The 27,122-nt window shown below is 45.6% G+C and overlaps 2 pseudogenes; one reads left to right on the forward strand and one right to left on the reverse strand.

Annotated features, from left to right (window-relative positions):
- Nucleotides 1–21,973: 21,973 nt before the first annotated feature.
- LOC125964815 (serine/arginine-rich splicing factor 3-like) lies at nucleotides 21,974–22,700 on the reverse strand (annotated as a pseudogene).
- A 2,117-nt stretch (nucleotides 22,701–24,817) lies between these two features.
- Nucleotides 24,818–26,524, forward strand: LOC125964816 (thimet oligopeptidase-like; annotated as a pseudogene).
- The last annotated feature ends 598 nt before the right edge of the window (nucleotides 26,525–27,122 follow it).

Here is a 27,122-nt window from a genome sequence, read left to right on the forward strand (position 1 = left end):
AACTGAAATGGAGACAGCAAGAGAGAAGGAAATTATTTGGACATATAGACCTCAATGGTTTGGTTTGAAGTAAACGTCCAAGCAAACATCTTCTAAATGGTATAATAACTTTAGGGAAATTCATGGTTTATAAGTTTGTGTACTCATGAACTGAACATATTATGATAAGAGTACAGGTTGCATTTTGTGTCTTCAACTCAAGCAAAGGCTTCAAAAAAGGCCCAGTTATCCTTTGTTCATTAAGACACAAAGAGAGGGCAAAAAGGGCAAGTTTCAAAGTCTTTTTCTTTACAATTTACTTCCTTTCTTCAGTCTTCAACAAGATCTTCAGGAAATTAACTTTACTAAAGTTAATTACTCATAAAATAAAGATAGGAACCTGCAGAAGACTATTTCACAGAGACCTGTAATGTACAATATCCATTGCATACATGCACCATGAGCTTGTCTTTTCTAGCACTAGCATACACAAAACTCTGTGTGTGTGTGTGTGCGCGCGCGTGTGTGTGTGTGCGCGCGCGCACGTGTGTGTCTTTTTTTGTGATGGAGCCATAGGGAGAAAATAAATCTACTGGCTGCAATTCAGTGATGCAGAAAGATTTAAGGGTAAAGGAGAAGGTTACATCAAGTGAAACAATAAAGTCAGGAGGTTGTGGTTCCATAATAATGACAACAGCAGTCGTCTGTAACCAAGGGAGCAGGCTCCTCAAATTATAGTCACACCTGTTAGACCATCTGCCCATACATTTCACACCATCATTAATGGAAAACAAATGGCAATGTCTCTCCTTCCCTTTATCCATTGGCCGTCCTCATATAAACTCCTTTTCTCTTCAAGGTCATGCTCTTTCCTATCTGTTTAAAAATATTAGGATTTAGGAGGAGTGATACGTAATGTGCCGTGCCTTGGTACTTGTACCAGTGACGGCTCTGTAAGGAGCACTGGGTTGTTAGGAGGCTATCAATTGAATTCCCCTAGAAGCAGAACTTGAGGCAATAATTTGAGTGCAAACTGCTCATCTGGGAGGTGCTTCCAGAAAACTCAGAAGTGGAGTGGGAATTGAGAATGGAGGCATGGAAGGCAGTCAACAGAGGTGCATTACCGAATAAAAATTACTCCTGCAGGGAACTGCTGCCAGTACTTCAGGGGAGTTCTGTGAAACTCTACGGAACATGTCTCAGAGTTATCCCAAGAATCGGTGAGAAACTTGAAGTACTTACCTTCCAGTCCCCTCTGTCCTTGGTTGAAAGCTACACCCAGATACATTAACTCCTGTACACTTCTGGCCTGCCCAAAGGTGGATAATTGCAGGTGGCAGCATGATTCTATCAGCATATACTGGAAGGATGAGTGCTGGGGAGATATGAGTGGAGGATCGAAACCATCTAATACAGTCGGGGCCGGAGATAGCAATTATTGGCTTGAAAGTCCAAATGGATAACCTTACATTCCTGGGTTTATGGTTTTACTTTGAGGTATTTAAGCATGATGTATGAGTAAAAATTTCCTCTGTTAAATTAAGTTTAAGGTCCTCAATCCCTAATCTTCTGGAAAACGGTGGTATCTGTTAACAGATTTTGGAAAAGTAACATGATTAAGATTTCAAATTGACCATTCATTCATTCACTCATTCAACAAACATTTATTGAACACCTAAAGTATGTCACGGGTTAAACTAGGCACCAGTGTTACTGCTACTAAAATCATTAGAGTGCCACCTAGAATTTAATGTACTGTGACACTCAAATAAGAAAATCCACAGTTACCGTAAAAGATATTACAGAGTGCTATAGGAAGACACGGTAAGACCTTAATTCATGCTGTGGACAGTAGTATATGGGCGATATCAGTAGGGCTTCCTGTAGAAGGCAATTGAAATGGATATGTAACATGAAGGAAGGGTGAAGTTTTGAGGAAAAGAGAAGATAAATTCATGGCTGCCAGGAAATGAATGGTTAAGGATCAGTCCAGAAAGGAGTTCCATTCATAATCAGTATAAGAAATGCTCACTGGGGCTTCCCTGGTGGCGCAGTGGTTGAGAGTCCGCCTGCCGATGCAGGGGACACGGGTTCGTGTCCCGGTTCGGGAAGATCCCACATGCTGCGCAGCGGCTAGGCCCCGTGACCCATGGACACTGAGCCTGCGCGTCCGGAGCCTGTGCTCCGCAACGGGAGAGGCCACAACAGTGAGAGGCCCGCGTACCGCAAAAAAAAAAAAAAAAAAAAAGAGAAATGCTCACTGGAGTGTAGGAAAAGAAGACAATGGAGAGGGTGGTAGAAGCCAGATCATGCATGGTCCATGTATGGATAGTAAGTGCTATGGTCTAGTCTTTCTGTTCCCCTCCAAATTCATACGTTGAAATCTTCATTTCCGTAGCTGATAGTATTAGTAGGTGGGGCCTTTGGGAAATGATTATGGTATTAGTGCTCTTATAAAAGAGACCCCACAGAGCTCCCTAAGCTCTTCTGCCATGTGAGGATACAATGAGAAGTCTGTGATTCAGAAGAGGGCCCTCATCTGACCATACTGGCACCCTATTCTTGAACTTGCAGCCTCCGGAACCGTGAGAAAAAAAATTCCTGTTGTTTAGGAGCCACCCAACCTGCAGGATAATCTTACAGCAGCCCAAAAGGACAAAGAGAGTTTGGATGGGAGCTTTTACTCCAAGAAAGATGGGAATCCGTTGAAGGGTTTTACCTGGTAACTTAGAAGAGAGAAAAGTTTCATAACACAGTCAGGTATTTTTATAAGAAAAATTTGTTTCTTTTTCAGAAAGATCACTCTGGAAATACTGTGACTAGATTTTTGGAGAAGTGTGATGGCAGACCCAGATATAGAAAGATGAGTTAGTAGTCCATTAATATAAGTCAAACAAGAAAGTGGATATAAAAAGTGTGAATTTGTGGCTGAGAGTTCTTTTACTACTTGAAAAATGTTATGTCAATGCTTCTGACTCCATAATTTTAGACACGAAATATGCTGTCATTGGAATTGGTTTCTCAGTAAGTGATGCATCGTTTCTGCCTGTCCACTTTCGAGATTTTTTTTGTCTCTACTTTTCAGAAGTTTAATTATGACGCGTCTTGACAAGGATACCTTTGTGTTTTTCCTCTTTGGATTTGCTCAGATTCTTGAATGTGTGCTTATGTCTTCTAAAAAATTGGGAACTTTTTAGTCATTATTTCTTTGAATACTTTGTCAGTCCTACGTGCTCTCTTTTTTCATTCTGGAACTTTGATGATATGAATGTTAGTGCTCTTGTCAACTGTTTACAAGTTCTTGAGATCCTGTTCTTTCTCCCATCTCTACCCCTCAGCCTATTTTTCTCTGTACATTTGGTACACTGTATTGATCTCTTCTAAGTTCATGATTCTATGCTTCGTAATCTCCAGTCTACTCTTGAGCACAGTTTTTTGATTGTTGTATTTTTCAGTTCTACTGTTCTCATTTGTTTTTATTCTTATAACTTCTAGTTCTTTGTTTACATTTTCTATTTTTCCCATTTCCGTCAAGGAACACATAATTGCTAACTGAAGCATTTATGTGACAGCTTATTTAAAATCCCTGTCTGATAATTTCAATAGATGTTTTATCTCAGTGCTGGTGTAGGTTTATTGTCTTTTCTCATTTATTCTGTGATTTCCTGGCTCTTGGTGCCATGAGTATTTTTCAATTGGATTCTAAACATTGTGAGTTATTACATGACTCTGTATCCCATTTAATTTTATTATTACTTTTTAGAAGGAAGTCATCCTATTGGAGGTGTAGTATGAGGACTGGGGGGTTACGTACAGATTTCCATTGGGCCCTATTGTCAATACCCCAGCAAAAGTGGGCACTTACATTCTCTCACTGCAGACAGATCAAGTAGAAGTTCAGCTATCCTATTGGCCCTTCTGACACCTTCCCCCCAAAAGTGGGAACATTAATATCATTGTGTTGCCTTTTAGTACGAGTGGAAGTTCACCTCCCCAGTAGATTTCTTGACACCAGGGGAGGGGAGAAGTGAAGTGTTTGCTGTCCTTCCTCCCACTTCATTCCTTCTTGTTGATGCCGGGTGTGGGTAGAGGGTCAGCTACCTGCTGGCCCCACTGACACCAGGGGAAGAGGAAGAGAACTGCCAACTAGCCCTGCTTGTGCCATCTCATTCTGTCTTACTGCCTCAGGACGGTTATGGGGATTCAGCACCCCATTGGGTCTCACTGGCACCATGTGTTGGGGGTTAGTGGGGTGCCTACTCCCTCCAACCTGTAACATCCTATTCTTATCGATGTCAGGGAGAGACGGAGGCTAGGTCCCACCATTGGACCCCACGACTGTGTGGGGGCAGTCCAGTGTTAACTAGCCTGTCAGGCACCACCTTTGAAAGCCTCTCTGCTAGTGCAAAGGGGTGGAGGCTCAGCACACCACTGCACCACACTGAAACAGCCCTGGTGGCGAATCAGAGCGCTGCCTCTTCTGGAGGGCAGGAGTGGGGTGGTGTGGAAGATCAAATCCTAGCTTGGCCCAACTGAAACCACAGGACATAGGGGACGGGTGCAATATTCCACTGGCACTTGGCTCCAGTAGCGTGTATATTATTGCCCAAACGCTTTCCTGTCTTTGCTTTGGCAACCCCTTTCCTCACACCTTGGCTAGGGGGAACGGGGGTTTTGTGTTTTCTTTTTTGAAGCTTTTTCGTCTGTTGTTCTGTTGGTGGTTATTGATTGGGGGTTCCTGTAATACCCTCTCCAGGATGTATGGGAAGCAACAGGAAACACAGGGGACTCATCACCATGTTATTCCTCAAGTCCCAAAGTCCCTACTTAAGTCTGCCTTCTCATTTCCACCTTTCAGTGTCTTCCTATGTTTGTCTGTTGTTATGTTCAGGGTTTTAGTTTTAAGTGGAAGAACCTGGGAGAAATGGGCTACTTCATCTTCTTGGAAGCAGAGGTCTGGAGGCCTATGGATGTTACAAAGTACTGCTGACTGTAAATTAAAATTTGATGATACACACCTTGCCCTTTCAGAATTATTCTGCTAGATGATGTGGCTTCCCAAAGTAGCTACAATTTGATTTCCATACTTCTAAAAGTCAAGTGTTTTGCTGGAGTTGAAATTTAAAGATAAGCAAGAGATGAGGCTAAGATGGTCTCTGTGGTAACAGATTAAAGTTGGAAACATCAATATACATTCATGTTTAGCTTAATATTGCTTCATATTACCTTAATACACATGGTTATGTAGAGAGATGCTTATAGATATGTGCATATACATGGGTAATGTACACACATGTTATCTCTTTGCTCTGTCAGCTGAGAAGATCTAGAAGCAATGACATCCGGGCAGCAATCAGCACACCCCACACCCAGATCCTGCTGTCTAATACTGTTCTCCACTAAAAAGACCTAGTTATCCTTGAAGAAATAGCTGATTCTAGGACTGGGGCAGTAAATATACAAGATTTATTTACAAGGCCATCTTATAGTGTCAGAAAGTAAGGAAGTTCCAAAAAAATATATAGGATGGGGATACCTCAGAGTGGCACACGAGCCACTGAACTGAAAAGAGTTCACAAGGGTCAGGACTAGAGCAATTTGAGGAACAAAGTAACTAACGTAGAATTAGATTATAACCCAAAGTATAAAATAAAAATCCATGAGTTCTTCTGATATAAATAAATGACTGGATATGTAAATAAATGTGGGAGAATAGATAAATCTCCAGTGCAAAAGAATTCCAAATAGTTTATGTAGTACTCCATCTTAAGCATAACTCTCCATTCCTTAGTTGTGGGCTGAGCATATTGACTTCCTTCAAAAAGTACAATATGGAGAAGGGAAAACAGTAATTTTACAATGGAGAAACCTGAAAAACACTACCTCAGCCTGGTGATCAAGGTCGACCTCAGCATTCATAATGCATATTGATACTTTGTACACTTGATGTGATCTGACAAAATAACCCTTCTACTCTTGTGGTCTTCCTCCCCAAAACACATAAACCCAATATTATCATGAAAAATGCATCAAACAAATTCTAGTAGTGGGCATCCTACGCAAACCTAACTACTCAAAATTGCCAAGGTCATGCAAGGAAAATCTGAGAAGCTATCAAACCCAAGAGGAGCCTAAGGAAACATGGCAACTAAATATAATGTGATGTTTTGGATGAAATCCTGGAATAGAAAAAGGACATTAGGTAAAAACTAAGGAACTGGACTAATGTATGGACTATAGTAAACAATAATGTATCAATATTTGTTCACTGATTGTAACAATGGAACATACTAATATAAGTTGATCATCAGAGAGGGAAATGGGTATAGTGTATATGGAAACACTTTATACTATCTTCTCAATTTTTCTGTAAAATTAAAACACTTCTAAAAAATAAAGTCTATAAAAACGTTGTGTTTTCTTGTTTTATGATTATGTGCCTGTATTTCCTAATAAATATGCAAATTTGCTTTGCCTTCCTTGATACTGATATTAAAGAAAATACTAAGTAACTCTGAAAGAATTTCTAACTCCAATTTAACAAGCAATAATTCTTGGTATTAACTTTTTAGGAGAACCCACTGAATAAATCAAAGCAAATTGTCTTTAAAGGCTGAACTTCTTTTCAGTGTTTCATCTTTTATATGATTAATGCATACCACAAGCATGGTTCTGTTTCAAAGGGCAGAAAACATTGATTGTAGGCCATGTCTAAAATACAGTGAAACATTAATGTATGATGCTATAACAACTTTAATGTATTTTATGTTTTCAAAATGATGAATTGTTATTTCAGTCAATAAAGTATTCACTTGTATACATTTCCTACCCACCTTTCCCCAGAACACCCACAAGGAAATGATACTATCATCTGATATTAGGTTCATCAATTTAAATTGGAGTTTTTGGTAGCTGTGGTTGCCAACGGTACTGGAACGTGTGATACTTTTACAAATCCTCTCCATGGCAAAATCTGATCTTTACAAGGTAAATCACAGTAGGTGCCTAAAGCCAAATGCCATAGAGCTTTGTAGCTAGATTACCAAGCATTTTACTTAGAGGCACAATAGAATGTAGAAAAGGCCATTTCTCCTTCTGTCTTTTTCTACTCAAAGGTCACTCACCATCTCAGAAGTTTTCCATAAATTTAGACTATATAATGTCACTTAATGTGAATGCAGCTCAACATTCTGTTTTAGTACAGCTAACCTCACATTATTTTATTGGTCCTAAATATATAAATCATCAGCAAATTTTTGTACTTAACTTTTTTTTTTTGATGTGGACCACTTTTTAAAGTCTTTATTGAATTTGTTACAATACTGCTTCTGTTTTATCTTCTGGTTTTATGGCTGCGAGGCATGTGGGACCATAGCTCCCCGACTAGGGATTGAACCCACGCCCCCTGCATTGGAAGGCGAAGTCTTAACCAGTGGACCGCCAGGGAAGTCCCTGTACTTAACTTCTAAAAATAATTAAAATAAGCTATTCAACACATTTTTCCTAAAAAAAAAAAAAAAACAAGCAATTCTTCTTAGGCTGGCCCTGGGCACATACATGACTTTGCCATTTTTTCCATGGATTATTTTCTTATCTGTTCTACTGTGTCACATTTGTTCTACCTTCTCAAAAAGAAGCATTTAAAAATTCATCTACGCGTTCTTGCATTCATACATTTATTAAATAAATCTACTGAACACCTACACACGGCACAGAAAAAGAGGCAGAAAACTAATCTGGGTTGCACAGAAAGTGATGAACTCAGTTAAAATTTTTGGTGAAAACAGGTGTTACTCAATCTACTGGAAATCACATTTCATCATGGGGACTCACACACTCAAGGAAAACCAAGACCTAAATAATAATAAAGTAATAAAAGCACTAGCCATTTACTGAGTGCCTGCTTTTACCTGACTCTGAAACTCTAAAATCATTACGGATGTTTTGAGGATTGTCTGATATAATTGTAATTTCTATTTTACAGATGAAAACAACAAGGTTCAGAGACATTAGGTTACTTGCCTAAAGTGAAGTGGCCCAGAAACTACAGAACTGGAAATTGAACCTTAGATTTCATAATGCCAAAATCTGTGCTTTTAATCACCAAGTGTGTGTGTGTGTGTGTGTGTGTGTGTGTGTGTGTGTGTGTGTGAGAGAGGGAGAGAGAGAGACAGAGAGAGACAGAGAGAGACAGAGAGAGAGACAGAGAGAGACAGAGAGAGAGACAGAGAGAGACAGAGAGAGAAAGAGAGAGAATGTGTTTAATAGAGAACTTCCGAGAAATGGCAAGAAAACTGCCAGGTATCCATAAAACAATAAATTAGGAGCTTCTTCCTATACAAGTAATTGTTAATCATATGGCTGAACTAAGGATCTCTCACTTTTGAACTAAGAAATCAAAAGCTTCCAGAAGTTGAGTCTAAATTTTACACTTACATAAGATACTTCATACAGAATGCTAAAGTATACTAACTAAAGAGCTCTGAAAATACTGGAAGCATTCATACTAGTATGATTTCATAATTTAGATAATAGAGGATTTAAGAAATTGGCAGATGCAACTGCAGACTCATTTGTTATCATTTCTGTGAAGGGCAAGGTAAATCAATAAAATGAGAAAAATGAAAGAAGAATGGCTAGCAATTTTAGGTAGTTTGCTTCATCTCCATACCAGGGAAGACTAAGCAAAAAAAAAAAAAATTCTCGAAATTTTATTTTGAAAGCACCTACAAGTGTATATGGTCTTTTTATACCAAATAACTTGGAATTATGAACTGTCAAATAAGTCTAATCTTCTCTGATGATAAAATTGCTGACTTTATTTGAAACTATGAAATGAAAAATGAGGTAAGAGTCAGAAATTCTTAAGAAAAGGAGTAGACAAAACAAAATTATAAGAGTTATGTTAAAAAATATTTTGAAACAAACATAAAATCCCCATTACTGGTACAGAGCTTTTAAAACTTTATTTTGGTTTTAAGTTTTAATAAATATTGATATGTTTACATAATTACTGTCACAAGGAAGACACAATTTTAGGTCAGCTTTCTTCATTCTTTCTTTATTAAGCATTATTTTATTTTGCTCCATCATCGTGTAATTATAATATAGTAACTGTGTCACTTTCTACTAAGTGGATATAATTTCCTAAACTGTTTTCCTATTGTTAACGATTAAAGGCGTTTCCAATTTTTTGTTATTACAAATGACATGACAATGAGCATCTTTATATAATAATTTTCTGGATTATAAATTATTTATCGGCATAAGCTTCCAGAATTAGAGTTAATGTGTAAAAAGCTATTAACATTTTTATCTTGCTAGACATTGCCAAATTACTTGTCAAAAGACGGAACCAAATTATATTGCAAAAATCTTTGCCAACAGAAAACATTATACACAATTTTTGATTTTGCTAAATTAATAAGTTGGAAACCTATGTTCCATTTCTTTGAATTCTTTGATAACAGAGTGCTGCTGGAGGCTGGGAGGGCAGCCATGTCCATGAAGGCTCCCCAGAGTTGGAGCGGGGAAGTGGAAAACGGTAAAAAAAAAAAAATACTAATTGTATTTTCCCTCGATTGTTATCTCTCATTCTTTTCTGCCTCTGTGTAACTTATATCCAGGTAGCTGGAGAAAACTCATGTGGCAGGGCAAATTGGTATTCCAATAAATTAATAATCACCAACTCCAAATGGATTTTCGAGACTGGAAATATTGCTCTGACTTACAGTAAGTTCTTTCTAATTCTCCTTAAGGACTATTTTCTTAGAAGCTTTCCCTACCCTCCTCAAATTTTCCTCCATCCTCTCTACTTCCTTCACTCTGAGCTGGTGAGGCGCTTCCTAACTCATTAGGAACACAGAAGTCAGTAAATAGCCCACTGCCAAATCCGTTAATTCATTAGCATTTGCATTGATCTTTGTATTCCCTTTCACTACAGGAGTTCAAGTTCAAAGGCCACGTGCACTACAGATAGCATTTCATTTTCTCTCATCTTCTCAAGTACTTCACAGCACTGCATTTTCTACAACCCATCTACTCCTTATGCATGATTCTTGCCAAAATTCAACCTCATTCTAGACTAGTAACTCCAACTTAAAATGTTGAAAACTGTACGTGTAACACGAAAGCCTCCCTCCTCCTCTAATCCCTGCATATCTTCTTTAGCCAATTCATGTCTGAACTTTTCAAAATTGTTATCATCATATATTGTTTCCATTTCCTCACGTCCCACTTACTCTATAATTTACATCCACCTGACTTCTCTCACCGTAATCTCTCTGCCCACTGTCCTGAAATTTTACTTATGAAGGTCACCAGCGATCTCCATGTCAGTATAGCCAATGAATAGTTTTTGTCCTATTTCTAGGCTCTTTCCTTCTTTAAAAAAGAAAAAGAAATACAAAAACCATTTTTCTCCTCCTCTATGTTTCCACACTCTCATCATCTTCTCTCCTGGTATATTTTACTGGCTTTCTGTGTTTAATCTGATTTCTAATATTCTATGAGTTTCCTTTACCTTCAGTGGAATAAACCACTATATGAAGGATTATTCTCAACAGTTAGTTCTCATAATAACAGTACTAGTAGCAGCAGTCAATACTTCTATAATGCTTATCATGTGCCAGACACTATTCTAAGACACTGTTTAAATACATATATATAGACACACACACACACACACACACACACACACATATGTAAAGTTCTCCTCCTCATAGGCGTATGAAATAAGCCGATTATTATACCCATGTTACAAATGAGAAAACTGAGGCAATGAGAGGCCAAGGTCACATGGTCAGTACTTGGTGAAGCCCCGCCTGAGTTAATGCTGGAACTTTAGAGTAGACAAGTTAAATAATGTCTCACAGATTGGCCTTAAAAGTGGGCAACATTTAATCAATGACTTGTGAAAGTATCAGAAAAAAGGGAACATTTTAAATTGAATGGGATCTACTAAGTCACGTATCAGTAACTAAGAATGACTCTTATTGAATGAAATTATTTTTCATTATTCTTTTGAAAGAAGAATATTCTTGTGTTAGTGTTTCACAGTTTTTTTTTTCATTCACGTATTTATTCTTTATTAGACACACATTTCCTACACACCTATGTGCCAGTGTGTGCTGCAAGCCTTGGAAGATTCAGTGGTGAGCAAAAAATTACAAAGTCCCTGCTCTTAAGCAAATGTCCAGTGGTGGAGGAAGACAGAGTAAACATGTAAATAAATGTTGTACAGTGACAGAAATACGACTGGACAAAGGGATGGAGAGGCACTGAGGAGGCAGGTCTCTTTGGTCAAGATAGCAGTGGTGGCGTCTGAACCGAGACCTTAACGATAAGAGGGAAATTGGTCTGGGTACATGGATTAGCCAATCTAAAGCTGGGAGAGCAAGAAGTAGAGCTTGTTGCATCTGAGGGACTGAAAAAGACAACTGTGCCTCGAACCCCATGAAGGTCAGAGAAAGATGTAGTAAGTGACCCAGAGCACATGGTCTCTGTGAGCCTGGCTAAGTAGTTGAAAATTTAATCTCTTTACAATAGATAGCCTTTAGAGGTTAGAAGCAGTGCAATAATAGCGTCTGATTTGTGCTTTTTAAAAGACTACTTTGACTGTTGAGTGTCCTACAAAAGCAAAATACTTGTGTCTCTATGAAGCGCAGAGAGTAAATTTTAAAAAGCCCAATGAGCTCATAAGCAGTTGGTTTACTAACTGTAATCATTTATCTTAACTAGACTTCATTAATATAAGCTTGGTGACCTTGGGGTCCTGGGACATATTAGATCTGGGCAACCCAACTATTTTCAAATAGTGTGATTTGAAAAATTCTTGAAATTGTTGGGGTTCAGGAAGATTATTTTATTGCTGGGGCTGGATGGGAAGTTTAGAATAAGAAAAGAAAGTATGATGGCTGGCTTCCATCTATTCTCCCTTTCTCTGGGAGAAATGATGGTGGGGTGACTACTTTGCTGTTGACCCAATGTTTAAATTTCAGAGCTGGTTCAATCCAGTAAATATGTGCTGAACAACTATTATATGTTAGGCACCTAGCTGGAACTGGGAATACAAAGAGAATAATTAATAATAAAAGCAGGTATTACTAACAAGAGACAGGCACTGTGCTAATGCTTAACATGCACCATCTCAAGTTACATTAGTTTACACACTAACCATATGAGGAAGATGCATTTATTACACCATTTTCCGGGTGAGAAATCTAATCCCTTTAAGGGGCTTAAGTTACTTCTCCAAGGTTACACAGCTAGTTAGGGGCATAGGCAGTATTTGGACTCAGGTCTGGTATCAGCACCAATTCTCTTAGCCATTATGCTCTCTAAGGACCTTACTTGAGAAGTTCAGGATTATACATATATGGGTACAACCAACCCTAAGACCATCTGGCAAAACTGGCTGCTTGAGAAGTCCTGGATTTATGTAAGATGCTCTTGGAATGGAGAAGATCGTGAAGGAGGGTCCCCAAAACACACTCTCTATACTAAGGGGCGACAGAAGAGAGAAAGAATTAGCCTACAGCAGCATGATATGGAGGACCAAGAAACAGTGTTTCTCTCTTTTGTGAACAGTTATTAAATTATTTCTACTTCAGAATATCAGAAAGAAATCACAGGACTATGGACAGTTTGCTGAGCCACCCTATCTATCTTAGCGTGAATCCTGGCAGGTGTAGAGCTCATAGTATGACCCTGGCACCTAAGTGTAGTTAAGTAAGCTTTCATTTTTTCTTCAGCCTTAAAGCAAAGCAGCTTTCTGATAGGTATAATTTAGGAAAGTCTTCCAAGAAAATAGTTAAAGTCCACTTTAAATATCTCAGAGAAAAGCAATTTTGCAAAAGATCAATCAACAAAAGCAAGGCCAAACACACCAATTATTTCGTGAGACTTGTATTGTTATGTCATTGCTCACGTTGTTTCTTTATGCATTTAACTGGAAGAAGGCTTTTAATGTTCAACAATTCTCAAAGAGATAAAGACCCACACTGATGTGTCAGAAAGAGCTTTGCCCTGGAATTAGATCAGTTTAGGTTTGGCTGCTTACTAGAATTAGGTAACATTCTTAATCTTTCTGAGCCTGCTTCCTATCTGCAAATAGGGATAACACTATCTATTACAGAGGGATGTGGTTAAATTAAATGACACACGTCAGTGAAATATATCCTTCCAGACTGAGAACATACCTAGTAAATGTTAAGTGATCTGCAAATATTCTGCTTCCTTGAAATGGATGAAACCTGTTATCATGATTTTAACCAATGGTCTAAATATCAAGACAATATTTAGTTAAAAGTTATATTTGTTCTTTCACTGTCCATCTGCATTTTAACATATTCTAACATATTCTCCTCGATAAATTGTGTCCATATTAGTAACATTTGTCATTTCAGCTATTACTGTTCATATGTTTAAAATATTTCAATGTGATATAAGCCATTACGCAAAGGGATGCCTAGCTGGCTTTGTCAAAGATTTATTTTAAGTAAAAATGAAAGACTCATTTTCACCAAGTTTTATTGAACAGTGGATTCATTAACTGTATGAACTTTCTGGCCAACCCAATACAGGAGCCAAGACATGGAAACAACCTCAGTGTTTTTTTGTGGATGAATGGATGAAGAAAATGGGATGCATACAACCTACTATTATTCAGCCGTGATAAAGAAGGAAATCTGCCTATTTGTGACCACATGGGTGGATTTGGGGGGCATTATGCTAAATGAAATGTCAGACAGAGAAAGATAAATACTTTATGATCTCATATGTGAAACCTAAAATACTGAACTCATGATAGAAAGAATGGAATGACGGTTGCCAGAGCTGGGGGTTGGAGGTGAGGAAAATGAGGGAAGACGATCAAAAGGTAAAAACTTCCAGTTATAAGACAAGGGAGTAATGGTGATGTAATGTACAGCTCGGTCACTACAGTTAACAATACCGTATTTTATGTTTGAAAGTTGCTAAGAGAGTACATCTTGAAAGTTCTCATCACAAAGATAACATTTGTAATTATGTGAATTAAGGTTAACTAAACTTATTGTGGTAATCATTTCACACACACTATATATATATATATATATATATCAATCATCACATTGTACACCTTGGACAGATACAATATTATATATCAATTAAGTTAAATTTCCGTCTGGCCTGTCATTTTCCAAAGGCCACTCAAGGTCAGGGAACAGAACGCCTCCTCTCCAAGTGTCCTGCCAGCCCACCCACTCAAGATCAGAGGGACAAAATGCCTAACTAAAACAAAACGAAACAGAAACACAAAAAAACTGGAGAGAGGGAGGAAAGGGTGACCTGAAAAAAAAAAACAAAAAAAACTAAGCACGTTGACAGCGCTAAGAATAAACTACCAGGAAAAAGAAACCCTACACGTCAGATCCTAAAGTACAGAAGGGCAAGCCCGCCGGCAGTCCAGGCCCGGGGGGACCGGGGTCCCCAGCCCTGCAGAGCCAACCGCAGACCGGCTCAGGCGCCCCTCGGAAGCGCGGGGTCCCCGCGGCCGAGTCGACGCCCCGGGACGGCACCGGCTCCCCTCTGCCCACCCTGCGCGCGGGGGCTGGAAACTGCCGCGGAGAACCACGGCGGGGCGGGAAGGGGGGCTCCAAAGAGGGTCTGGCGACTCGAGTCGCTCCGTTTCTCGGTGGGCTCAGCGCGCGCCGTGGGGAAAGAGGGGCGGGGGTCCGGGAGGAGGGGACGGGCGGTACTTACGTAGACCGGCAGCGGCCACGGGCAGACGGCGGGCTCGGTCCCCAAGAGCGACTCCAGCCTCAGCTCCAGCTTCTCCCCCATGTCTTCGCGCGCGGTCCCCGCACCGCGCTAGTCTGGCGCTTGGGGGAGGGGCGCGGCGCCGCCGGCGGGGGCGGGGCAGACGGGCGGCTGAAGGGAGGGGCCCTGGCCTGGGCCTCAGCTGCCGCCGCCAAGCTCCCGTCCTGGCCCCGGCTCCCTCTTTGTGGTCACAGGCCCGGGGCCCCCAGCGCTGCTGCGAACTCGGACCTCCGTGAGGCGAGCACAGTGAGCCGGGGGCCGAACTGAAACACTCGCGGCGCGCGCGGCCCGCCTCACGGACTCGCACGCTCCCACGCACGCACGCTCCCACGCGCGTACGCACGTACGCACGTACGCACGTACGCACGTACGCCCGTCATCGGCTGCCCCTGGCCACACCCACCGGCCCGAAGTGGGGACCCGGCCAAACCTCTCAGGGCCAGTGGTGGCGGGTTCGACTCCTGACCTCGACATACCGTGACACACACACACACACACACACACACACACACACACACACACACACACACACACACACACACACACACACACACACACACACACACACACACACACACACACACACACACACACACACTAATAAGACTATAATTCCTATTAAATATGACAGCTGGAATCCCAGCTTCCGTTCACAAAAATGCCGTGTATTTAGCCTATGCTAGGCACCAGACCGCGGACGCTCAGTACTGGCAAAAAAGGAAATGCCCTGCCCTCATAGCACTGCCATTTTAATTGGAATAGTAGTGACAATGGTCAAGGGAGAAAATAAAGTGTCATCATCGCCACGGGGATGGTTAATCTCATGTGCGCACTGTGTGGGGCCCCGGCAACCACAAACATTATTCCAGATGTGGCCAGGAAGGTATTTTTCAGAAGAGATTAACACTGAAATTGGTCCACTTTGCGTAAAGGAGATTGGCAATGCCGCGGCGTGGGTGGGCCTCGTCCATCGGTTGAAGGACTGGAGAGAAAAATGAGGTGCCCTAGAAAGAGGGAAGTGTTCCTCCAATGGACTTGGCACATCAGCTCTTCCCTGTGTCTCCAGCCCAGAGTCCTGCCCTGACTTGCCTGCCTCACGGTCACAAGAGTCAACTCCTTAAAACGAAACTATATATGTAAAAATATTGAATATATACAAGCCTATTAATTTGTATATGTGTGTATAGATATTATATATATATGTATACACATATGTTTATATGTGCATGCGTTTGTAGTCTATGTGTAAGTACTATATACAGTATACATACAAGCCTATATATTTGTGTGTATATATTGTATACATGTATGTATGTGTATATATACAGTATACATATTATGAAGGTGAACATGCTGTATATATACACACACCCATGTATTGATATATGGGTGTGTATATGTACAGTATATGTACACTGTATGTATGTATGTATACAGTGTATATTGATATATAGGTGTGTATATATGTTGTATACCTGTATGTGTATAGGTATTATATGTATATATGTAGGTACTCTCTCTATATACACACTTGCGTGTGTACTTATATGTGTATGTACATGCACATATTTACATATAGGTGTGTGTGTATACATGGTATATATGTATGTGTATGTATCCTATATATGATATGTGTATGTATATATACGACGAATTTATAGATGCAGTACATATATATTTTTATTCTACATGCTTTTATATGTAGGTGTATATGTGTGTCTATATGTATGTACGTGTATGTATTGCATATATTATATGTGTATGTATGTATACTGTATATATACACACCTAAATATCTGTATGTGTGTATATATGTATGATATAGACGAACCTAGGTGTGTATATTGCATATCTTATACGAATGTGTACATACTGTATATGTATACAAACTATGCATTTCATATGTGTGTATGTATAGTGTATATGTATGTGTCTATTGTATATATTATGTGTATATGTGTGTAGACATACTGTATATATACAAACTATGCATTATATATATGTGTGTATATATGTATTTGCGTATTGCATATACTATATGTGTATATGTCTGTATGCGTACTGCATATATACACAGCTGTATATTTTTGTATGCGTGTACATGTGTACGTGTGTGTGTGTATACACACACAGCCTATGGATTCTGTTTGTCTGGAGAACCCTCACTGATACGGACACTTATGACAATTGAGCACCTGCTCTTTGCCAGCCAGGGAGCCAAACGCTTGTCCTTTCTGTGTCTCCCTTAAGTGTCACAAGTCCCGGGAGGGAAGGTGATGCCGCTCCTACCAGTTGAGGTGCCTCAGGGTCAGAGAGGTGCACAGGGCGGGGGGCTGGAGCCTGGTGGAGCCCAGGTGGAGTTCTAGCAGCAGTACAGCCTAGCAGTCCCACTTCCCCGGGTGCCTCTCACAAAGACGCCGAGGGAGAGACGGGGTCTGAAGGAGGGGATGAGGAGGCTTCCGTGGCTCTGCAAGCCCAGACCAAGGCTGACTCGTCAAGGGTGTTAGAGGTCAGGACTCTGGTTACCTTGGGGATGGGGTTACACAGAGCCATTCCCATTCTGAAAAAGTATCCATTCTGCTCTTGTTTGTATGTTTACCCCCCCTCCCCCAAATCTTTTAAAAACAGATTCTCTTGGTTGCTGGGAGCACACAAGGGGAAGTTGTGTGTGAGGGGGTGTGATCCAGGGGACAGGGAGGATAAGCCCCCCACTCGTAGGGCCAGGAGTGGCTCAACTTTGTGAGCTAAGGATGGCCCGCGAGGTCCCAGAGAGAAGCGTCCCTGCTCCGTCCCTGCTCCGTGCACCCCATTCCCAGCCTGAGAAGTCCGGAGCCCACCCCCCTCCCCCCCACACACACACCAGGGAGGAGAGCCAGTCACCCTGGCTCCCAGGCTCCGGCTCCAAGGCTCCCGGCACTAGGAGCTATTTTCAGCTTTCATGCCCTAGGACACGGCCAGAGCTAGTGTCTCCGGAAACTCTCTGTCTGTCTCTCGCCCGCCCGCCATCCCTCCCTCCCTCCTCCGCCTCTTCCCCTCCCGCTCCAGCTGTCCTGCCCTCCACCCTGCATTTCTACACAGGATGGCTCACAGACAGCTGCTCCCCGTGCCCACCCGCCACCATTCGATGGATGTCAAAGCAAGCCCTGGGGACTTCCCTGGAGGTCCAGCGATTAAGACTCTGAGCTTCCACTGCAAGGGGTGCGGGTTCGATCCCTGGTCAGGGAAATAAGATCCCACATGCCGCCAGGCACGGCCAAAGAAATAAATGAATAAAAAATAAAGTTATAGTGATGAAACAGCCCTAGTGGTGCAAGGATGGGACGTATAGCTCTATGGTAGAGAATAAAGGTCCAGAAACAGATGAGAACTTGATATGACAGAAAGTGGGGAAATTAAGGAGTTTTCAATAAATGGCATTAGGACAATTGCATATCCATGTGGGAAAAAGTAAATTAGAAAAAAAGCAAAAAAGCAAGCCCTGGTCAGGTGTGACCTTGGGCCCAGGGCCATTGGCACACGTTGTCATGTGGGATGTTCTTCTTAGACTCCTCCCTCCCTCCTGTGTCACTGTCACTTCCTCCAGAACCTTCCTGGACTCCCCTACACAAGCTCGGGGTGTGCCCTCACCCGCCCACCCTGCATCACCGGAATTCCAATCCCGGCCCACCCTTCCCCGCCAGGTAAAGAACTGGGCCTGGTCAATAAGACCGTAGAGGTCCTCGGCCATTGCTATTGCAGTTGCAATTGTTACTGTGTTTACACAGGGTGACCAACACCCGCCCCCAGTTTACCCAGGACCGCTCAGGTTTGAGCGCTGGAACTGTGGGGAAACCCTCATTTCCGGGGAACCCCGGAAGGCTGGTCAGCCTATTTAGGATGGATCTTTCACTTGATATCCCAACCCCCGAGAGTCAGAAAGGGAATCTCCCCCCTCCTTCCATGGTAACCTTCATTCATTCATCCACTCATCCCTTTATTCAACTCCTTTATTCAGCAAGTATTTAGGAAGCATCTACTACATAGCAGACACTCTTCTAGGTGCTAGGGACAGTAAACTGAGAAGGTGTGATTTGTTACACGGGGATGATGTCTCGGAGACCACTGCAGGGCATGGGAGGTGGGAGAGGGAAGGGGCAGTTCTAAATGCAGGCTCTGACGGGACTGGGGCGGACCCTGCCCTAAGCCAGGCTGCTTGCTTCAACACAGCTGTCCTCACCCAGGGCCATCCTGCTTCCGCCTCACCCAGTTCTTCGGTGATGTCTGGGGAAAATCTGTGGTTGTCACAACTGGGGGGGAAGGGGCCCCTGGAATCAAATGGGTGGGGACAGGGATGCTGCTGAACCCCACACAGTGCCCAGGAGGGGCCCCCAGCAGAGAATGACCCGCCCCAAATAACCCCAGTGCCATGGGGGAGACCCTGCACTAATATTATTCAGACCCGCTGGTGCCCCTAGATTCCTGCACAGGCTGGGACTCTAACCGGGTCACCTCTGTATCCTGAGGTGACCTAGAGTGGGGCAGCCAGGAGGGCTGAGTATCAGGGATGAAATGACAAATCACCGTGCCCACTCTCCCCGCCGCACCCCAGGGTCGATGGCCTCTATCTCCTCCCTGTGCAGGTAGCTTTTCCCTGAGCCATTTCTTCTTGTCAAGGTCCCTGTCGCAGGTTGTGTTCCCCAAACATGACGTTGAGAGCAAGGATTGGAGTGCAGGTGGTTGATGTGAGACGTGCAGAGAACAGATACAGCTGCCATAGGGTCCCGCAATTCCACTCCTGGGCATAGATCTGGAGAAAACTCTAATTCAAAAATGTACATACACCCCTGGGACTTCCCTGGTGGTCTAGTGGTTAAGACTCTGTGCTTCCGGTGCAGGGAGCATGGGTTCCATCTCTGGCCAGGGAACTAAGATCCCACATACTGTGTGACAAAAAAATAAAGAAAGAGAGAAAGAAAGAAAAAGAAAGAAAGAAAAGAAAGAAAGAAAGAAAGAAAGAAAGAAAGAAAGAAAAGATACATGCACCCCAATGTTCATTGCATCACTATTTATAATAGGCAAGATGTGGAAGCTACCTAAATGTCCACTGATGGATGAATGGATAAAGAAGATGTGGTACATATATACAATGGAATATATTCAGCCATAAAAAGAATGAAATAATGCTATTTGCCGCAACGTCGTGGATGGACCTAGAGATTATCATACTAAGTGAAGTAAGTCAGAAGAGAAAGACACATATATGATCTCTCTTATATGTGAAATCCAAAATACGACACAAATGAACTTGTCTACGAAACAAAAACAGACTCACAGACATAGAGAACAGACTTGTGGTTGCCAAGGGGGAGAAAGAGGGAGGGAGGGTTGGATTGGGAGTTTGGGGTTAGCAGAGGCAAACTATTAAATATAGGATGGATAAGCTACAAGGTCCTACTGTCTAGCACAGGGAACTATATTCAATATCCTGTGATAAGCCATAATGGAAAAGAAAAAGAGTTTTATTTATACGTTCCATCCCTAACTGAGCTGGCCCATCCCCTCCCATGGTTCTAAGTGCAGCCCGAGGCTGCAGACTTCCCACCGTGGTCTTCAGCTCCAGAGCAAGCCACCTGCAAACCAGCCGCATCTTCCCAGGGGCTGGCAACTCTCCTTTGCTACTGATTCCAAGACACATCCAGATAGCACAAATGTGACCATGAAAACAAACTCAGGCATGTTCAAATCAGGGAAATAACATTCTTATCTCTGTTTAGTAGTTGCTTAATTTTAGAATAGCTTAGAGTTACAAAAAAGTTGCAAAGATCTGTACAGAGTGTGCAGAGTGCTGTAGACCCCCGACCCAGTACCCCTATTTCCAACACGTTAGTACTTTAGTACGTTAGTACGACATGCTTATCCAACTAAGGAACCGAGATGGATACGTTATTATTAACTAAAGTCCACACTTTACTAGAATTTCCCTAGCTTTCCCCTAACATCCTTTTTCTGTGCCAGTCTCCTCTGGGCTGTGACATTTCTCAGACGTCCCTGGGTCTTGATACCTTGAAAGTTTTGAGGAGGACTGGTCAGGTATTTTGTCCCTCAATTTGTTTGTCTGTTGGTTTTCTGATGTTTTTCTTATGGTTGGGCTGGAGTTACGGGGTTTGGGGCAGAAGATCCAGACAGAGATAAAAATGTCATTCTCCTCAGGTCACATCATCAAGGATACACACCATCAAGGATACACACATCAAGGATACACCCCATCAACGGGACTTGTGACAAACAATTTTACCCTTGATCACCTGGCCAGTATCGTCTTTTTTTTTTGCTGCGTTGGGTCTTCATTGCTGCACACGGGCTTTCTCTAGTTGCGGCGAGCAGGGGCTCCTCTTTGTTGCGGGCACGTGCTTCTCATTACAGTGGCTTCTTTTGTTTCGGAGCACGGGCTCTAGCTGTGCGGGCTTCTGTAGTTGTGGCATGGGGGCTCAGTAGTTGTGGCTCCCAGGATCTAGAGCGCAGGCTCAATAGTTGTGGCCCACGGGCTTAGTTGATCTGCGGCACAGGGGATCTTCCCGGACCAGGGCTCGGACCCGTGTCCCCTGCATTGGCAGGTGGATCCTTTTTTTGTTTTCTTTGTTCCTTTTGGAACCAAAACTTTAATCCCAAGGAGTCTCACAAAACATATTACAAATGACAGCATGAAAAAGAAAACTGCACAGTAACTCAAAGTTCAGCTCTACAATATACTCTTCATCTGGCAAGACATTGGTATCTTGATCATCTCAACTTCCAAAAAACATTACAAAGAGCTATGTATTCATGTACGGCAATCACAGAGGGGACTTATGACCTAACTCAAAGGGAAACTAACTTCCTTGAAACTTCTTAGATTCTAAACTCACTGGACAACCTCTTGTCCAGTGTGAAGACTAGTGGAATTCTTAAACCTCTAATCTAGGGTAAGGGTGCGGCTTTCACTTCTACCTGCTGGCTTGTGTTCACAGCACCTTTTAAAGACTGCTTGCTTAACTACAGCTGCATACCATATCCCAGCTACAGAAAGTATTTTCAATGTTTGCCAGTGTTGCTTCCATAATAATAAACATCACACTTTAGGTGGGCAGGAGTTAGAGTTTTATTATCAGTCTAGGCAAGACCAAAAATTCAAAGCAAATTCAATTTTGCTTAAGGGAACATTGTAAAGAAACAATTCTTCATATTACATGCCTCATATGACCCATTTCAAACCATAGAGAATGACATGTTTATGTGTCACCGCCCAAGAGACAAACAAATGTGAACAGCTAAAACATTTAAAAAGTGCATCAAGCTTCGGAAGTCTCAAACGAAACTTGAATTTTCTGTACATACTCCTGTCAAATGAAGTTATTTCCTGTGCACCACTCCTCTTGCAAAGTGGTCTGCTATTTCCTTTCATTTGACCTGGATCGGCTAGGAGACCTAGAGAAAGATCGGGACGGCTTGCGATTTCTCTCCTGGGACAGTGATCTCTCTCTTCTCCTACATCTACTAAAGGGACCTGCTCCGGCTGCGGGAGAAGCTTCTCCGTCTTGGACATCTGTGGTGAGGGGGAGGACTCCTCCTCCGATAATCATCTCGAGGGCGACGACCCCAAGAAGGAGGCGGCCACGATGTCGACTTCTCCTTTCCCCATTGGACAGGTCCACTCTTACTCGGCAGCCACAGAGTGTTCTCCCGTCTAGTTCTCAGACAGCATCCGCTGCACCTCGGGGATCTTCATTTTCAACAAGAGCGAAGCCGGGAGGGTTTTTAGCAACCCACACACTTCGGAGTGGTCCATAATACCCTAAAGCTCGTTCGAATTCAGTCTTGTTACCACTGTTTCCAAGATTCCTTACACAAACGTTACAGTCCAACGGACAGGAATCCCGATGCAAGACCCTCCTGGCTCCTGGGTTTCATGGGCCACAGGGTGATCCCGGGCCTCTAGAATCTCGCAGCTGAATCGGCTCGCACAAGCTGTCCTGTGGAGATGCTTTTCCCCCCATGTGTCCAGCCCGGGGCGCTGCTGTCTAGGCCCGACCTCCAGGGTGACAGGGTGAACCCCAGGTCCCTGGAGCAAACACTCAGAGCCCTGGTGACCAGACTCAGGGGGCTGCGGCGGCAGCTGGACATGTGTGGCCACCCTGGTGGTGTTTGGCCCCATCTGCAGTTCCAGTTCCAGCTGAGAAAGAGCCTCGCTGTGTTATTTTCTCCTGGTTGTGTAAGGATCCCCGGTGTCATTTGACAGAAATGTACATGGTGTGTTCTTTCTCTCTTTTCTCTCTGCTTCCTCTCGTCCCTCTCCCCCTCCCTCTCTCCCTCTGTCCCCCCCTTCCCTCTCCCTCTTTCCTCTGCGTCTCTCTCTTTCCCTCTCTCCCTCCCCCCCTTCCCCCCTCCCCGTCCCTCTCCCCGTCCCTCTCCCAACTCCCTCTCCACCTCCGTCTCCCCCTCGCTCTCCCACATCCCTCTCCCTCTACCCTCCCCCTCCCTCTACCCCCTCCCTCTCCCCCGTCTCTCTCCCACCTCCCCCCTCCGTCTTCCCGCCTCCCCCGTCCCTCTTCCCTGTCCTTCTCTCCCTTCCTCTCTCCCTGTCCCTGTTTCCCTGTTCCGCACGCCCTCCCTCTACCTCTTTCCCTCTCCCTGTCCCTCCACCTCCTTCCCTCTCTGGAGAGGGAAGGAGGTGGAGGGACAGGGAGAGAGAGCAGGATGGGGGGAGAGGGAGAGAGGGGGGGAGAGGGAGAGAGGGATAGAGGGAGGGAGCGAAAGACGTCCTTCCCTCCCTCCCTATATCCCTCCCTCCCTCCCTCCCTCCCTCCCTCTATCCCTCCCTCCCTCCCTCCCTCTCCCTCCCTCCTTCTCCTCCCTCTCCCTCTCCCTCTCCCTCCAACTCTCCCGCTCCCTCCATCTCTTCATCTCCCTCACTCCCTCCCAGAGAGGGAGAGATGGCAAGGCAGAGACAAGGGAGCGGGAGAGAGAGAGAGGGAGAGATGGAGGGAGAGGGAGGGAGAGGAAGAGAGGGAGAGAGATATGGAGAGGAGAGGGAGAGAGAGGCGGGAGAGGGAGAGGGAAAGAGGTCTCTTCCTCCCTCCCTCTCCCTCTGTCCTCCTTCTCTCCCTCTCCCCCCTCTCTCCCTCTCCCCCCTCTCTCTCCCTCTCCCCCCTCTCTCCCCCCTCCCTCTCCATCTCTCTCTCCCTCTCCCCCCTCCCTCTCCATCTCTCTCCCTCTCCCCCCTCTGTCTCCCCCCTCCCTCTCCATCTCTCTCTCCCTCTCCCCCCTCCCTCTCCATCTCTCTCTCCCTCTCCCTCCACCTCCTTCCCTCTCCAGAGGAGAGAGAGAGGGAGAGCGGTAGAAGTGCTGAGGAGGGGGGCTCCCTCCCCCTCCCACTCCCATCCTCTCCCTACTGCTTTCTCTTTTCTCTGCTTCAATGAACACCAGGCGCCTTTTAGATCAGCCCTGAAGTCAACGTCGATGCTTGGACAGCCTGACCTCCCCGCTGACTTCCAGCCCAGGACCACCGCTGGGAGATGAAGTCTGCGGGGCCCTGGGCGCAGGCTGCACAGGCACCTCCCCTGATGCCCAATCTCTCCTCGTTTACGAGGCAGCCGACACTCCCCTCCCTGACTCCCCAAGATTTGGGGCTTTTTTAGTATGTGTCGATAATGCCATGAGCTACTATTTAACTCTTCCACGAGGACCCATCTCCCAAAATGCAGTGGTTTTCAGCCTTGGCTGCACTAGAGAACCCCCAGGGAAGGGAGAGACGTCTCTCCCTCCCTCTCTCTTTCTCTCCCTCCCTCTCTCTTTCTCTCCCTCTGTACTTCTGTCTACCTCTCTCCCTCTCCCTCTCCCTCTGGGGTGATGCCCGATGAGCTCAGAATCGCAGATGGCCCCCCCATCCCCTCTCTGTGGCTTGCATGGGGGATGCACCTTCTCACCGTGGCCCGGGCATGGCCTTGACACTCAGACATCGGGTCCTGCGTGGACACTTGTGTTTGTTCCATAGCGCAGGTGGCTGCAGTCTGTGCTTCTGTAGATGGGGGCTGTGCGTGAGCCCTTCATCTTCCCCGCAGACACCACTGGTGCTCGCTCGGCCTCGCGGGTGATGCGGGGGACACGGGGGACAGTCTTGTGTCCCCACCTTCTTGGGCTACAGACAGGCCACGCTGGTCCCGTGGTGACTGGGGGCTCCCAGGAGAACCCCACTGCAGACCGGAGAGGTGGCCCCAGAGAAGGTGGCGTACGCCTGGGGCCGGGCCTCATCAGTGAGCCACGGGCCACCTGCAGCAACAGCTGTCTCACCGTCCAGGGGCTGGGTGTTCGGGCGCCGTGGGGTTGAGCCACTGTCTGCACGGCAGCCGTGTTTGTCTTGTTGAGCCCGGGGAGGCCCCTTGGTGGCTCCTGGAAAGACTGGCCGCATTTCTTCCTGCCCTTGGCCTTAGAGCCCATCACGTTCATGCCGTTTCTGGTTCCAAAAGGACCTGTGTTAATAAAGACCACGTGTTAGGACAGCACCAAAGTGTCTAGAAATCCGGGCCAGGAGGAGGAGGGAGGGGGATTGGCTGTGCCCGCCAGTGGCCTGGGAGCCCTGCCCGCCTGCAGAGACCTGGCCCGGGGCCCGCGGGGAGGGCGTGGCCCTCGGTCCCCAGCGCCTTCCGTCTCTGGGTTCCAGGAGAACTGCGTGATCCTCAGGGAGCTGGTGAGGCTGCAGGCCTTGAAGTCCCGCCTGCTGGGGTTCCGCACGCAGGCCGACTCCGTGCTGGAGATGAACATGGACAAGACCAGCCAGGTGGTGGCCACTGTCCTAGGTAACACCGCCTCCCCCTGAGTCCCAGTGGGGACGGGGTCAGGCGGACCTTGACCGGACGTGGTGCTGCCTGAGACCCCACTGTGTCAGCCCTTGGGGGTCACCTTCCCAGACCCTTCATTCTGCCTCGAGGGGCGCGGGGTCGGGGGTGGCTGGGGGGCCGCCCCGGGGACGTAGCCGAGCCTCTCCCCTCCGCCCGCAGGTGAGCTGGCCCAGAAGCTGAAGCCCCTCGGGGAGCAGGAGCGGCCGTGATCCTGGAGCTAAAGAAGGCCGAGTGCCAGAGGCGGGGCCTGCACTTGGACGGCCCCATCAACGCCTGGGACCTGCGCTGCTACATGAACCAGGGGGAGGAGACGCGCTACCACGTGAACCAGTACCTGCTCAATGAGGCTTTCCCCATGCAGGCGCTCACACGCGGGCTGCTGGGCATCTCCCAGGAGCTGCTGGGGCTGACTTTCGACCTGGAGGAGGGCACCAGCATGTGTCACGAAGACGTGAGGCTCTAAACGGTCTGGGACGTGGCCTCGGGCAAGGTCATCCATCGGCAAGTTCTACCTGACCTCTATCCTCGGTGCGTGCGTGGGGGAACCTGTCGGCCGTGGGCCGGGGCTCCTCTGTCGAAGCGGGGCCCCATCCACGTCCCTCCGCAGGGTGGGGAAGTCCGGGCACGTGGCCTGCTTCGGCCTGCAGCCGGGCTGCCTACAGCACGATGGGAGCTGCCAGATCGCCATCGCGGCCATGGTGGCCAACTTCACCAAGCCTACGCCCAACCTGCCCTCCCTGCTGCAGCATGATGAGCGGGACACCAACTTCCACGACGTCGGGCACGCGATGCACCAGCTCCGCTCCCAGGCGCAGGGCTGCAGGCAGGGGGCGGGGAGGGCCCGGGCGTGCGTGGTCCTCAGGCAGGCCCTCGCCATGGGATTCGTCCACTGACATCACCCCGCACGTGGTGACGCCCTCGGTGTCAGCTTCCATCATCAGACCCCAGGCACTGGGCGCATAAATAACGGAAATGGATGTCCTCGAGGCTCTAGAGGCTGGAAGACCCAGATCAAGGAGTCAGGGCTGGTTCCCTGCATGTTAAATACATGCACTCAAGAGTTGCCTTGGAAAAAGACAAAAGAAAAGAAAGGAACGTTGCCTGCAGGTCTGCTGACAGCCGGTGATGAGAACCAGAGGGAAGGCTCTGGGGCCGGGGGCGCAGTGCCCTGTGAGCTCGGGGGCTGCTGCCAGTCTCCGTGGAGGCTCAGCAAGTCCCAGTGACTTCCCCACGTGGGGGGCGCCAGCTGAGCGTCTGGGCCCAGGACCCACTGCTCGTTCAGTCTTCCTGTGGTCAGCCCTTCATCCTGAGCGCGATGCTCTCACAGGCTGCACCGGGGCGTGTGGGGACAGTTTACTGAGCTGTACAGACGTCACTACTGCTTTGGACCATTTCCGTCACCCCGAAAATGTCCCTCACGCCCTTAGCTATCACTCCGTCCCCTCGCCAGCCCCTGACAACCAGGAACCCACTCGCTGACTCTGTGGATCT

The sequence above is a fragment of the Orcinus orca genome, chromosome 6 (genome assembly GCF_937001465.1).
Source record: "Orcinus orca chromosome 6, mOrcOrc1.1, whole genome shotgun sequence".
Taxonomy (NCBI): domain Eukaryota; kingdom Metazoa; phylum Chordata; class Mammalia; order Artiodactyla; family Delphinidae; genus Orcinus; species Orcinus orca.